Raw genomic sequence first — 14121 nt, 5'->3', positions numbered from 1 at the left:
CTTTCTAGTTTAACTGCATTCTAGTCTGAGAGTATACACTGTGTGATTTCTATTCATTAAAAAATTTTAAGATGTGTTTTATGGCCCAGAATATGGTCTATCTTGGTGAATGGTCCATGTGAGCTTGAGAAGAGTACATTCTGCTCTTGTTAGATGAAGTAATCTATAGATGTCAGTCAGTTCCAGTAGACTGATGATGATACTGCTTAGTTTAACTATATCCTTAATCGTTTTCTGCCAACTACCTGTCAATTACTGATAGGGTGTATTGAAGTCTCCAACTGTAATAGTGGATTTTTCTGTTTCTCCTTGTAGTTCCGTCAGTTTTGCCTCAGGTACATTGATGTTCTGTTCACGTTTGAAGTTTGAAAATAGTATCTAATTTAAATTTCTTCTCTTTTTAATTAGAGTGAGATTGACTTTTATATATCTATAGTGGTTGTTTTTCACAGGTTCTTTTTTTTAATAGATTTAATTAACTAATTTATTTATTTATTTATTTATTTTTGGCTGTGTTGGGTCTTCGTTGCTGCACATGGGCTTTCTCTAGTAGTGGCGAGCAGGGACTACTCTTCATTGAGGTGCACAGGCTTCTCATTGCGATGTCTTCTCTTGTTGCAGAGCACAGGCTCTAGGCGCATGGGCTCCAGTAGTTGTGGTGTGTGGGCTCCAGTAGTTTTGGCACGTGTGCTTCAGTAGTTGTGGCTTGCAGGCTCTAGAGCGCAGGCTCAGTAGTTGTGGCGCACGGGCTTAGTTGCTCCACAGCATGTGGGATCTTCCTGGACCAGGGCTTGAACCCGTGTCCCCTGCATTGGCAGGAGGATTTTTAACCACTGTGCCACCAGGGAAGCCCTTTTCACAGGTTCTTATTGGCCTGTTGATGTTCTTTTTTGTAATGTTCTATCGTAGTTTTATTTTTAACAGACTGTGTCTAGATGTAGGTATTCTTTTGTTCATTTTTCCTAAAACGTGATGAGTCCTTTCAGTCATCAAGGGAAAGTTTTAGTCTCTGGCTTCCATATCTATCATCTCCTCTTTCCTTATTTTTGTGTTTTTGCCTTTTTTATACCGATTTTTCATTTTAATATGATTCACCCACAACTTCAATTATGCTTTTACTGCCTTGAGTGATTTTAATTCTGCTGTGTGTCTTTTGTTTCCTCACTATACTTTCTTAGTGTATGATTAAAAGCACAGGCCATGAAGTCAAATTGTCAGAGCTTGAATCCTGGCTCCAGTATTTACTAGTTGGGTGACTTTGAGCAAGTTCCTTAAGGCCGCTCAGTTTCCTCAATTATGAAACGAGGGCAATGATAATACTATGCGTTCATGGTGTTCTTGTAAGAATTAAACAGGTTAACACATATAAAAGCATTTAGAATAAAGTGTGGTACACAGAAAGTGTTAAATAAATATTAGCAACTTTTATTGCTGTCCTCCTCCTCCTCCTCATCTCTGTTAGCTCATTCATCTCCCTTTTTTAATCTCATTTTGCCTTTTCATCTAAGCCTCTTTTCTCCTTATGGTTTTCTGTTCCTATTTCATGGAAAAATTATGTCTTTTTGCACCCTATTTAGGATATCAAACAGTTTTCTGAAATTTGGTTGTGAGTCCTGCATTAAACAAGGTTCAGAGGTTTAGTTTTAGAGCAGTTTTGGTTTACAGAAAACTGTAAGATTAAAGTTTAGTCTGTAAGATCAAGTTTAATCTCCATATTATATTCCTTTACATTGCAACATTTTTTCACAGGTTCCATGTGTTGTTGTCTGCTTCCCCATGCTTCAAGATCAATCTCTTCATGCTCTGTGTCAGCAAATTGGTACATGAAGTACCCTTGACCCCATTCTTGGTTCACTTTGTGACAACATCTTTCCTTTCCTTCTGTAACTGAACAGCTAATTATGTGCACAGCTTCCAAGTTCCCTACAGCATCTTCTGCTTACTGTAATGGGCTCATCTCCTTCCTCCATGTCATATTCAACTGATGCAGTATTAAAAAGACCCCATAATTTCCAGTGTGTACTGCAGACTAGTTTCTTCATGTACCTTCTTTTGCAACAGCTACTCTACTTAAAAGTAGATTTGGTTCTGAAAAAGCTGTTTGTAAGAGCAAAACGACACCTGACCGATGTGAACATATGCATTGAGAGTTAAGCTTTAATTTGTCTCCATGGTAATCATACATCTCTCTTTTTGCTGGTTTTCAAAACTCTCCACTACTTTTGGACATGATCAGGGTAAATGGTATTCATAAACCCCCTTAAAAAAACCCCAAATGCCGTAAACTCTAGAGTCAGGAACAAAGACTCTAGAGTCTTGGCCAAAGGATGGCCAAGATCCAAAGACCACATGTGATCAACTAATGCCATCTGTTGGAAGCAGCCTTTTTATTTGTTTCATCTGTGAACATTCTAAAACAGGACATTTTGTTTTGTTCTGTTTTTGTTTTTGTTTTTTGTGTAGTACGCGGGCCTCTCACTGTTGAGGCCTCTCCCGTTGCGGAGCACAGGCTCCGGATGCGCAGGCCCAGCCGCTCCGCGGCATGTGGGATCTTCCCGGACCGGGGCACGAACCCGTGTCCCCTGCATCGGCAGCCGGATTCTCAACCACTGTGCCACCAGCGAAGCCCAAAAAAGGACATTTTTGAACTGAGGAGCGACTGTGGTTCTTAACCTTGGAAGACTATACCTCACTGAATTTAAAGTGCCGTGACTATCTCCTTCCTCATTGTGGTCTGGGACCCTGCCACCCCTATCAGCTGTAGAATGATGGCCTGGCAAGGCAAGGATGAGAAAAAAATGAGACAGTTCTTCCAGGTCTCCCAGAATAGTACCTGGCAGGGCAAAGCAACAGCTGCTTAATTTTCTATGTGGGATGTCACCTTCATCTCTGCATCTCTGTATCCGGGGGTGGGGGGAGGGGAGGCTAGGAGTATACCCAGTGGGCCTGTTGCTCTTTCTCATGCAGTCTCTTGAGGTAAAATTTCTCAGTCTGGCTCATCTACTATTTAGTTAGAGGAGATTCTGCCTAGCTTCTCTTAGTCTTTGTTTTCAGTGACATTATTCCACTCCTTTCTCTTGTGCCTTCCTAAGTATTTTACAGTAGGAAATTACAAAGCTCCTAGACAAGAACCCATTTAAATCCAAAGATGTGTTTTAATTGCCAAGTGTGAATTCCTTCTAATATAACAGCTTTATTGAGGTATAATTTACAGACCATAAAATTCACTCATTTAAGTGAGCAAATCAGTGGTTTTTAGCAAATATGCCTAGTTGTGCAACTGTCTAGTCCAATTTTAGAATATTGGAACCTTCGAACAAATTTAGAACATTGATCACCCCAGTCAGATCCTTCATGCCCATTTTCAGTGAATCCCTGTTCTCATCCTCAGCCCCAGGCAACCATTCATCCGCTCTCTATAGATTTGCCTTTTCTGGACATTTCAAATGCATGGAATCACGTAGTATGTGGCCTCTTGATCTGGCTTTGATTTTACTTTCTTATTACCATCTTAAAAAGCTTAAAATGTCTCTCTAGCCTTGCTACAGGGTTTTATTTTTTTTTATTTTTTATTTTTTTTTGTGGTACGCGGGCCTCTCACTGTCATGGCCTCTCCCGTTGCGGAGCACAGGCTCTGGACGCGCTGGCTCAGCGGCCATGGCTCACGGGCCCAGCCGCTCCGCGGCATGTGGGATCTTCCCAGACCGGGGCACGAACCCGTGTCCCCTGCATTAGCAGGCGGATTCTCAACCACTGCGCCACCAGGGAAGCCCATGCTACAGGGTTTTAAATTCTCATGGTGAGAGCTCCAGGGAGGCCTTCTCTGACCTCATGGGATGTTGTTTTCTGGGCTTTTCATGATCTAGGAGCCTTGGGGCACATGGATGTCTCAAATAAGTGCTGAAGGAACTGTGTTGGGGAATGCACACTAAGGAAAGCCAGCAGTCCTTTGGGGAGTTCCCTCAAGGTTGGGTTAACATCATCTAACATTTATCTTTATTTTTCCAGAAGTGCTAAATTTCCATTTATTCTTTTGTTTGTTTTTTCATTTTTTTAAAGTCTTTATTGAATTTGTTACAGTATTGCTTCTGTTTTATGTTTTGGTTTTTTGGCCATGAGACATGTGAGATCTTAGCTCCCTGACCAGGGATCGAACCCGTACCCCCTGTGTTTGAAGGTGAAGTCTTAACCACTGCACTGCCAGGGAAGTCCCCCATTGTGTGTCTTTTGAAAACCCACTCACCTCTCTGTTGAAGTTTGTCTTGTTCTCCCAAGTGAAGGCGAGGAAAATAGCTGGGGCAGGGGGTGGTCAGAGGTGATAGAACTAATTTGTCTTCCTGGATTTCTACTACTATTCTCCCCATTCCACCCCTGCACTTGCATCAGAGTTTGAGTTAAAATCACAGTGCAGAGCAAACAGGAGCACTACTCTGATGAGGACCAAACAGACCTAGAGCTAAATGTTCTCAAGTGCCTCTCTGTGTGCCCACAGCTATGATAAATGTCTGACACATATATCTCATTCACCTTCCACAGGTATTCTCTAAGCTTTATATAAAATCAGGCCCATTTTACAGATATGCAAATGGTAACCTTGGCCAAGATCACACAGCAGTAAATCCACTTTTACTCAGTTGGACCTTTTCTCTTTGGCCGAAATGTTCCTGTATCAAGCCACAGATTAACTCTAGCTAATAACATCAGCAAGAGAAGGGGATAAATGCTTTTCTGAATCATGCTTTTTCTATCTCTTTTTTTATTATAAAAACAATTCAATTCTATTAAATAAAAATGATCAAAAATATTTTTGTTCATACCACATTATCACAAGTATTTCAGTTTTCAAAATATCTTTCTCTATCTTGTCCATCTGCTTTCATCTCTTTATATAGTTGTCATAATGGTATATATTCCATTTTTTATTCTTCTATTTTATCTGTCATTGTTTCTTAAATGCATTTTTCTATATTAATACTTAGATTTTGTAGCTATCATTTTAAAGTATTTAATAGATAATTTATTTTAAAACTTCAATTTTTAGTTTTCTATTTTACTTAAGTATTAATTGGGTATATATCTCATTATCTTCCTCTTAGTTCTAGATAATGTGAATTCTCTTCTTAAGGTCACTTCATCTCTCTAGAATGTGCATCTACATCATTGACCCTAGTTCTTTTTTTTTATTGAAGTATAGTTGATTTACAATGCTTCAGGTGTACAGCAAAGTGATTCAGTTTTACATATATATAAATATATTTATATAAACACGCATATATATGCACATGGCTATTCTTTTTCAGATTCTTTTCCATTACAGGTTTTTACAAGATATTGAGTAGAGTTCCCTGTACTATATGGTAGGTCCTTGTTGTTTACCTATTTTAGATATAGTGGTATCTGTTAATCCCCAATTCTTAATTTATCCCTACCCCCTCATTTCTCCTTTGGTAACCATAAGTTTGTTTTCTATGTCTGTGCATCTATTTCTGTTTTGTATGTATTTTGTATGTATCTGTTTTCTGTTTTGTAAATAATGTAATTATCATTTTAATGACTAAAATATTCCATTCATTTTATAAGACATAATTTTGACTCATCTTCTAATGTGGGACATGTAAATTATTTTTAAATTTTTGTTACCACAGATGTTGCTGTATACTCATGTATAGAGATTATTTTCATTATGAATTATTTCCTTATGATAAATTCCCAGAATGTGATTTCTGACTTGGACTAGAGACATTTTTGTAGCTCTGTAAGCATAGTGCCAGATTGCTTTCTAAAAGTGTTGTACCAGATTGACTTCTAGGTAGAGCTGCACAGTGACATAGGACAATAGAAACTCTCTCCTATAATATATAATGATATGAACAATAACAACAGTTTAAGCCTAAAAATTTCCCAGTTACAGCCTGATTCTTTAAACATTGAGAGGTAGAGGATAAGGAGAGAAACAAAAGATCCTACATGTTGTATCTCTCAACCCACAACCCACAGCCCCATTGTCCTTCTAAAAGTGATGCTGAGAGGAAAGGGGGTGAGTTGACAAAATTCTGAGAGTTCTCACTGGTAATCACCAGTGTGGAAAAAGCAGACAGCAGTGGTGACTGGGAAGCTGCAAAAAAAATGTCTAAGAGAAACCTTTGAGCATGAAACCCCTCCATAATTTGGTAGGACCTTATTAGGAGTGGGAGAAACTACCAGGGTTTGCATCTTCCAGAGCTCCATGCTGGGTGGGGGATGTGAGCTGAATTTTTCAGGAGTGAATCATGTCTCTAACTGAGGTGGGAGTGGGATGGACCCATGGTTCTGGAAAATTGGCCAAATTTTAGAAAGAGAGAGCAAAGCGGAGGCTTCCTGGCAAGGGCAACTGAGTATTTCCTTTTATCCAACCCCTGTACCCTCAGGCTACAGAAAAGAAATCCACACAAATCCACACACCAGCCCTTGAATTGTGGCCAATAAAGTGAAGGAAATAAACTCACCCTAGATAATGGTGGGGAAAATGTCAAGATTTTACCTGATTATATCAGAGTAAGAACATCAGAAAGAAAGAGACAGAGACAGAGAATGAGAATCTAAAAGAAAAACATGACCTAAGAAACATAAAATATTTGTGTTGCAAGAACTTAGTAATAATATAAATTTAATTTTTAAAATTTATAGATGAACAATGTGCTACTGGCAAAGGGATAGATATATAGATCAATGGAATAGAATTGAAAGTCCAGAAATAAGCTCCTCATATTTATAGTGACTTGATTTTTGACAGGGGTACCAATATAATTTTATGGAAAAAGAATAATCCTTTCAACACATGGTGCTGGAATAAATGAATATATACATGTAAAATAATGAATTTGGGCCTCTACTTTACACCATAGTCAAAAATTAACTCAAAATGGATCAAAGATCTAAATTCAAGAGTTAAAATTATGAAAGCTTAGAATAAAACATAGGTACAAATGTTCATGACCTTGGACTAGGCAACAATGTCTTAGGACACCAAAAGCACAAGCAACAAAAGAAAAAATAGTTAAACTGAACTTCATCAAAATTAAAAACTTTTGTGCTTCGTAGGACAACATCAAGAAAGCGAGGGCTTCCCTGGTGGCGCAGTGGTTAAGAATCCGCCTGCCAATGCGGGGGACACGGGTTCGAGCCCTGGTCCAGGAAGATCCCACATGCCGGGGAGCTACTAAGACTGTGCACCACAACTACTGAGCCTGCGCTCTAGAGCCCGCGAGCCACAACTACTGAGCCCGTGAGCCACAACTACTGAAGCTCGCATGCCTAGAGCTCATGCTCCACAACAAAAGAGCAGGCCCCGCTCAACGCAACTAGAGAAAGCCTGCGTGCAGCAACAAAGACCCAACGCAGCCGAAAATAAATAAATAAATAAATATTTTTTAAAAAGAAAGTGAAAAGACAACTCACAGAATGGGTGAAATTTTTTTTTGCAAATCATATATCTGATAAGGGACTTGTATATAGAATGCATAAAGAAGTATTTTAATTCAATAATAAAAAGATAAATAACACAATTTTTAAATGGGCAAAGTAACTGAATAGACATTTCTCCAAAGAAGATATATAAAGGGCCAATAAGCACATGACAAGAACTCAACATTACTAACATTAATAGCCATCAGGAAAATGCAAATCAAAACCACGAGATACCAACTTACAACTACAATGAGAATAATAAAAAAGATGGAAAACAACAAGTGTTGGTGAGAATGTAGAACAATTGGAACCCTCATATGTTATAATGGAAATGTAAAATAGTACAGCAGCTTTGGAAAACATCATTCATTTGGAGGTTCCTCAAAAGTTAAACAAACAAAAGAAAGTTAAACATAGAGTTACCATATGACCAAGCAATTCCACTCCTAGATATATGCCCAAGAGAAATAAAAACAGATGTCCACACAGACTTGTACACAAATGTTCATAACAGCATAATTCATAATGACCCAAAAGTGGAAACAATCCAAATGTCCAAATGTCCATCAACTGATGAATGAATAAATAAAATATAGTATATCCATACAATTAAACATTATTCAACAATAAAAAGAAATGAAGTAATAATACATGATACAACATGGATAAACCTTAAAAACATTATGATGAGTAAAAGAAGCCAATCACAAAAGAACATCTATTGGATGACTTCAGTTATATGAAACGTCCAGAATAGCAAATCTATAGAGACAGAAAGTACATTAGTGGTTGCCTAGTGTATGGGCAAACGGGAAGATGAGGGACGAGAAGAGGATTTGGGAGGTGACAGCTAAGAGGTATGAGGTTTCTTTTCGGTGCAATGAAATGTTTTAAAATTGATTATAGTAATGACTGTACAACTCTGTGAATATTAGTATATTCATACCTACATGTATTTTTAGTAAACGATTGAATTGTACAATTGAAATGGGTGAATTATATCATGTGTGAATTATATCTTAATAAATCTGTCATTTTAAAGTTTGTAGATGAGGTGATAAAACCATAGAATCAGAGAAAAAGAGGGGTTGAGAAACCAAAGAAACAAATTGAGAGCTAAACAATGCTATTAATGATCTAATAAATTAGAACCAGCAAGGAATAAAGCATACAAGTCTAGACAGCTAACAAATGGCTTAGAGGAAAGGTTTCAGATAACTACACTTGCTGCAGAGGATGAAGTCTAAGAGCAATTTTAAAGAACATGATTGATATGGAGACCAAACAGTGCTAATTCCTTTAGTAGGTAACCCAATAAATAGTGTACAATATATACTAAGATATAAATGCAGAAATTTTTCCAAAAATGAAGAACTGCTTCTGTAAATTTTAAGAGTATGCTGTATTCCAAGAAAAACTGATACAGAATAATTGACCAAAAGAAATAATATGATTAAATTATTGGACTTCCAGGATAAAAGAGATTCCATCACACATCTGTATAGGAAAGAAAAATCAATAAAAGTGGAAATATCTGATGGGCCTCAGACTTTTACACAGCAACCTAGATGCAAGAAAACACACTGGAACAATGGTCTGCAACATTCTGAAGGAAAGAAAATGTGACATAAGAATACTACTCTCAGCCAAGTCACAGGTTCAAATACAAAAGGCAAACATTGTCAAACATGCAAGATCTGAGAGAATAGAGCCCTGATAAGTCCCTTCTTGGAAATACAAAATGAAATCAGCCAACTAACAAATCAATCAAGATAAAGAACTCTTGGGGACTTCCCTGCTGGTCCTGTGTGTAAGACTCCACAATCTCAATGCAGGGGGCCCGGGTTTGATCGCTGGTCGGGAAACTAGATCCCGCATACATGCTGCAACTAAGAAGCCTGCATGCCGAAAATAAGCCTACATGCCGCAACTAAAGATCCCACATGCCGCAATGAAGATACCACATGCTGCAACTAAGTTCTGGTGCAGCCAAAATAAAATACAAAAATAAATAAATAAATAAACACAGCAGAGTGTACATGTCAAATTAAAAAAAACAAAACTCTTAAATAGTCTGTGTTAAAAGCCCTGAGTTTGAGTGTTGAACCTATTTAAATAGAGACCTAAGACTAAGGAATGGGAAAATTATAGTTGCAGAACAAAATGTCAGTGTTATAATCCCTGAAAAAGTAAAAGTTATATCATCAAGAACAATAAAAGGAACGAAAGGAGAGGAGAAGGGAGAGTGAGAGTTAATCACGTCATAGTTCATAAAGGAATCAATGAAACTGGTTTAACATCAAGTCACATGTATTTACAAATGAAATGTGATATCAGGATTTACTTCAAAATACTTCAGACAAAGAAAGAAGACAAAAGGTAAGGAGGATGTGAGGAGGGAAGGAAAATGAATATGGTGCTGGTTGGTGTTGGGGAAATGAATGAGACAAGAGTTGCAAAATGTTGAAGATTATTGAAGCTAGATAATGGGTACATGGCAGTTTATTATACTATTCTCCTTATTTTTGTGTATTTTAAAATTTTTTCACAATAAAAAGTTAAAATATAATAGCAAAGTTGGATTAAATTATTTTTAAAATTATAATGACTTTAAACCCTAATGGCTTAAAAATATTTTTAAATTAAGAAGCATCTTGTTAAGAGGGTAAATATTAAAAGTTTTCATCACAGAAAGTACTGATGAACTGAAATGTTTGATGAACTGAAATGTTTGAACTGATGGACTGAAATGTTTCATCCCTTTAACTGAAGCTCAAGACTCTCTTGCTCACACACACATACACCCTACAACCACCAAGCCTGCCCTCTTTGGGCCAATTATAGGCGGGTCTTGTGGAGAGAGAAGCAAGTCATTTGTGCTTACAGCTTACCTGGCTGGGCAGTGGGGCAGGCCCTGTCATGCCTGCTGCTGCTGTGAATCACATGGCCTAGCATTTGTCTTGCCGGGGCCTGGGTAATTCTCCATGTCCACTTCAGAAGGTTTTTCTCTTATTTTTTTAAAAATTTTATTTCATTCTGCAGGCTTTGCAAACAGTATCTCATAGACTTCTCATGGCATTCTCTAGATGAGGAAATTGAGAAGGGAGTCATTCACCCGGAACCCCACAGTGAGTCAGTAAGGAACAGTTGGATGGGAGGCCAGGTCCTTCCCTGACACCCTTCTTATTCCCACTCCTCATCTTAAAGTGAAAAAAAGAAAAAGACACCCACCAATTACAGAGGCAAGGACTTCACTGGGAAAAAGGATCATAGGAACTTTGTGTCGCTTTTGTGGGGAAGGTGGGGAGTGGTTCCAGATGGGTATTATGATTGTAGTTTGGAAGAATTGGTGGAATGGGAAGGCAACTCAGAATCCAAGTTCAAGCATCCTGACTTCTCACAAACAACCTGTAGCCCTGTAACTCTCCAGCTCTGCTACAACTGGCTTCTGCCTCCCCCACAACCTTTCTGCTGTCTCCCTACCTACCAGCCCCTCCAGCCCTCCCCTCCAGCTTGGCCCCCAAGGCCCACCTCCTCCACCTTTCTCTCTCATCAGCACCTCTACTCCCTCCTTCCCTTGTCCTCCTGCCAAACACACCCGGCAAAACCCCAATCTTGGATCAATACACCACCCCTTTTTTTCTTTCCACTCATACTACAGAGCTGCTGAACAGTACAGGAGAAAATCACATAAGCAGAAGACTTGGCATTACTTTCATGGTCTCCAACCTCAGTTTGGGGAAGCAGAAAGACCATAGGATTTGGACTCAAATAGATCTGTTTTGGGACATAGATGCAAAAACACTTCAACAAAATACTAGCAAACCGAATCCAACAATACATTAAAAGGATTATACACCATGGTCAAGTGGGATTTATCGATTTCCACAAATCAAACAATGTGGAACAACACATTAAATTGAAGAATAAAAAACATATGATCATCTCAATAGATGCAGAAAAAGCTTCTGATAAAATCAGTATCCGTTTATAATTAAAAACTCTCCAAAAAGTGGATGTAGAGGGGACAAGCCTCAACATAATAAAGGCCATATATGACATACCCACAGCTAACATCATACTCGATGGTGAAAAGCTGAAATCATTTCCTCTAAGATCAGGAAGAAGACAAGGTTGCCCACTCTTCCCACTTTTATTCAACATAGTTTTGGAAGTCCTAGCCACAGCAATCAGAGAAGAAAAATAAATAAGCAAAAGGAATCCAAATTGAAAAAGAAGTAAAACTGTTACAGTTCGAAGATGACATGACACTATACATAGAAAATCCTAAAGACACTACCAGAAAATGACTAGGGCTCATCAACAAATTTGGTACAGTTGAAGGATACAAAATTAATATAGAGAACTCTGTTGCATTTCTATACACTAACAATGAAATATCAGAAAGAGAAATTAAGGAAACAATCCCATTTACCATTGCATCAAAAAGAATAGAATACCTAGGAATAAACCTACCTAAGGAGGCAAAATACCCATACTCTGAAAACTATAAGACACTGATAAAAGAAATTGAAGACAATACAAACAGATGGAAAGATATATAATGTTCTTGGATTGGAAGAATCAATATTGTTAAAATGACCATGCTACCCAAGGCAATCTACAGATTCAATGCAATCCTTATCAAATTATCAATGACATTTTTCACATAACTAGAACAAATAATCCTAAATTTTATATGGAACCATAAAAGACCCAGAATTGCCATAGCAATCCTGACAAAGAAGAAGGGAGCCGGAGGTATCATGCTTCCTGACGTCAGACTATACTACAAAGCTACAGTAATCAAAACGGTATGGTACTGGCACAATAACAGACACATAGATCAATGGAAGAGGACAGAAGGCCCAGAAATAAACCCATACACTTATGGTCAATTAATCTGTGACAAAAGAGGCAAGACTATGCAATGGAGAAAACACAAGCTCTTCAATAAATGGTGCTGGGAAAACTGGACAACTACATGTAACAGAATGAAATTAGAACATTCTCTAACACCATATACAAAAATAAACTCAAAATGCGTTAAAGACCTAAATGTAAGACTAGATACTATATGACTCCTAGAAGAAAACATAGGTAGAACACTCTTTGACATGAATCACAATATTTTTTTGGATTCGTCTCCTAGAGTAATGGAAACAAAAGCAAAGATAAACAAATGGGAGCTAATTAAATTTAAAAGCTTTTGCGCAGCAAAGGAAACCATAAACAAAAAGACAACCTACAGAATGGGAGAAGATATTTGCAAACAATGCAACTGACAAGGGATTAATTTCCAAACTATACAAACAGCTCATACAGCTTAATATCAAACAAACAACCCAATCAAAAAAATGGACAGAAGACCTAAAAAGACATTTTTCCAAAGAAGACATACAGATAGCCAACAGGCATATGAAAAGGTGCTCAGTATCGCTAATTATTAGAGAAATGGAAACCCAAACTACATTGAGTTATCGCTTCACACCAGTCAGAATGGCCATCACCATAAAGTGTACAAATAATAAGTGCTGGACAAGGTGTGGAGAAAAAGTAACCCTCCTACACTGTTGGTGGGAATGTAAATTGGTGCAGGCACTATGGGGAACAGTATGGAGGGTCCTCAAAACACTAAAAATAGAGTTACCATATGATCCAACAATCCCACTCCTGGGCATACACCTGGAGAAAATATAATTTGAAAAGATACCTGCACCCCAATATACATAGCAGCACTATTTACAATAGCCAAGACATGGAAGCAACCTAAATGTCCATTAACAGAGGAATGAATAACGAAAATGTGGTGCATATACATACAATGGAATATTACTCAGCCAGAATAAAGAATGAAATAATGTCATTTATGGCAGCATGGATGGACCTAGACACTATCATATGAAGTGAAGTCAGACAGAGAAAGTCAATATCATATGATATCACTAGTTTGTGGACTCTTAAAAAAATGATACAAATGAACTTATTTGTAAAACAGAAATAGACTCACAGACATAGAAAACAAACGTATGGTTACCAAAAGGGAAAGGAGGGAGAGGGATAAATTGGTAGTTTGGGATTAACATATACACACTACTGGACTTCCCTGGTGGCGCAGTGGTTAAGAATCCACTTGCCAATGCAGCGGACACAGGTTCCAGCCCTGGTCCCAGAAGATCCCACAAGCTGTGCAGCGACTAAGCCCTTGCACTACAACTACTGAGCCTGTGCTCTAGAGCCTGTGAGTCACAACTACTGAGCCCATGTGCCCCAGCTACTGAAGCCCACGTGCCTCAAGCCCATGGACTTCAACAAGAGAAGCCACCGCAGTGAGAAGCCCGCTCACCTCAATGAAGAGTAGCCCCGCTCGCCACAACTAGAGAAAGCCTTGCGCATGGCAATGAAGACCCAATGCAGCCAAAAAATATATATACATACTGCTATATATAAAATAGATAATCAACAAGGGCCTTCTGTATAGCACAGGGAACTATATTCAATATTTTATAATAACCTATAATGTAAAAGAATCTGAAAAATAATACATATATACATATATATGTGTACCTGAATCACTTTGCTGTACACCTGAAACTAACACAACTTTGTAAGTCAACTATACAAAAAAAGTTTTCCTCACAAGAAAAAAAATTCTATGTATGGTGACAGATTTTA

The 14121-nt window shown here is 38.0% G+C and overlaps 1 protein-coding gene across 1 annotated transcript in view; it reads left to right on the top strand.

The window, feature by feature from the left end:
- Window positions 1–14121, top strand: part of DNAH3 (dynein axonemal heavy chain 3) — a 198960-nt gene that overhangs the window by 122319 nt on the left and 62520 nt on the right. The window lies entirely within an intron of this gene.

The sequence above is a fragment of the Kogia breviceps genome, chromosome 14 (assembly GCF_026419965.1).
Source record: "Kogia breviceps isolate mKogBre1 chromosome 14, mKogBre1 haplotype 1, whole genome shotgun sequence".
In the NCBI taxonomy this organism is placed as follows: Eukaryota; Metazoa; Chordata; class Mammalia; order Artiodactyla; family Physeteridae; genus Kogia; species Kogia breviceps.
Note: the sequence above shows the minus strand (reverse complement) of the source record. Positions and strands in the feature narration are given on the sequence as shown.